Raw genomic sequence first — 2,278 nt, forward strand, 5'->3', positions numbered from 1 at the left:
AGATTACTGATCTGAAGAGATGTAATACATGAAGTTAATTTCTAAATCTGATATTCTAAGAAGATAAACTGATTACTTTGAGCTGTTAAGTGTTTCTTGAGAAAGATAGACCTGTGAACTCAAATACTGATTCTGATAATATTCTTAGAAAATTGCATTGAGTGATTTATAATAACTGACTTAAGAAGAATTCTAGAGAAGAGATCTACACTTCTGTCATCACTGATACTGCTAATTGTATTCTTTTTACAATAGCAGTACTACACAGTTGAACACTTTATTAAGTGAATATAGTGATAATATATCTTTATAAGTGTCTCACTAAGAAGGTCTATATAAGACAATTCACTGAATTTGAGACAGATTCACTGAAAATGCTTGTCTGTGTGATTGAGAGTAGTCTATACAGCCTGAACTCTGCAGTGAAGATCTGATATAATTACTTAACAGCTCTGTTAAGTGATCTCAGATTTACAGTCAGCACTTATAATTCAGTACTCTGATATCATACATTCAGATATCATCTCTATATAATAATCTATATTGATGATCTTAACATCATATCTGAAGCTTCTGAGAATATTGATTGACTAGTGAGTATGCTCAGTGAGAAATTGAAAGTCAAGAATCTATATCAGTTAATCAAGTATTTGAGTATAAAGATCAATTGTTCAGATAAGAGAATTAATTTAATATATTATTAATATATTAAATGTCTTGTTAAAGATTTCTATCTTGATAATGCAGCTATTATCAGAATATCAATGAAGAATGAATTCTGTATTGATAATTTCTCTATATCTGAGAAAGAGACTGATTTCACAATTCAGTGATATCAACATAATGTGAGTTATTTACAATATCTTACAGTTAAAACATATTCTGATATCACTTATACTGTCTCACTACTTACTCAACAGAACATCAATTCAACATCTCAATATTGAAAGACTCTATTATATATTATATGTTATTTGAAAGAGATTATGAATCTGAGTATTTTCTACAGATACAGTCTGTATAAGAGGTTCATTTCTACTGATCTTTTCATTATCTCTGATTTCTCTAATGATTTCTATCTACTCTTCAGCTACTCAGATTCTGATTGAGCTGACTTCTTGAATAATAATAGAAAATTAATATTCAGCTATGTTTTTAAGCTCACAGATGATCTGATTTCATGATATTTAATAAAGCAATCTTATATATCTCTAAGTTTTAATAAGACTGAATATATGACTCTTAGTGAGACAGTCTACAAAGTAATATAAATTCAGAACTTTATAATTAAGCTCAGCTTCATCACTACATCTCTGATACAGATTCTCACTGATAATAAGAGTATTATAAATCTCACAAAGATGACAGTTATTACAGTCTGAAGTAAGCACATTGATATATATTTTCATTTTTTGTGTTAGCAGTTGAATCAGAGAGTCATTGATTTAGAATATATTCTCACTGCTCAGATAGCAGTGAATGAACTCATTAAATCTCTAAATAATGTGACATTTGTATAATTCATGATTTTGCTAGATCTTACAGGTGTAAAAGTTGAGAATGTTTAATTTTACATTTGTATTTGATTTTGACAGACTATCTTGGTGGTTTGAGTGTTTTTGTATGTGATTCTTGTTATCTCAAGAGAGGGTGTTGGCCCTTACAGCTGTTGCGGTTAGTGATCCCACTAGATCACATGACCCATCACTATATTATGTTCCTGTAGATAGATCTATCAATACAACCTTCAACTATCCTACAAAATAATCCTTATTATTAGTAACTAGTTACAGACAGAGTTCCAAGGTTTAGTTAGTGTATACAGAAAACTTCCTGGTTTAGTTACAGTAAACCCTCGTGAAACAACCACCAGCAAAAGCCAGCCCCAGTCCTGTCAGGCTGTCTGCCACTCACTCACTCACTGCCTGCCTGTCAATCAGCTTGTGTCAACCTCAGTCTAGCCCAGCGATAAAGTCAATGGCTGGCCACACCAAACCAACGTCGAACATCCATATTGAACAATGATCTAAGGGTGAATGAATGTGTAGGTGGGATGATCAATTGAAATGATGTTGTGCTTCTTTTCGCTCGTCACCCTAATCTGTAAGTTATTTATTCTGCACATCAACCGCCTCTTGAGCAAAGTTATGTATGCAGTGCACCCTTCTTCTCTTCTTTTCCTGTTGGCTTCAATCATAATTACAAGCATCAAATGCTCGCTTACGCTCGCTTTTCTGCTTGCGCAGCCCCCTCTACCACTTTCACTCTCCCCCCCGAC

The sequence above is a fragment of the Blastomyces dermatitidis genome (genome assembly GCF_000003525.1).
Source record: "Blastomyces dermatitidis ER-3 genomic scaffold supercont1.6, whole genome shotgun sequence".
NCBI lineage: Eukaryota > Fungi > Ascomycota > Eurotiomycetes > Onygenales > Ajellomycetaceae > Blastomyces > Blastomyces dermatitidis.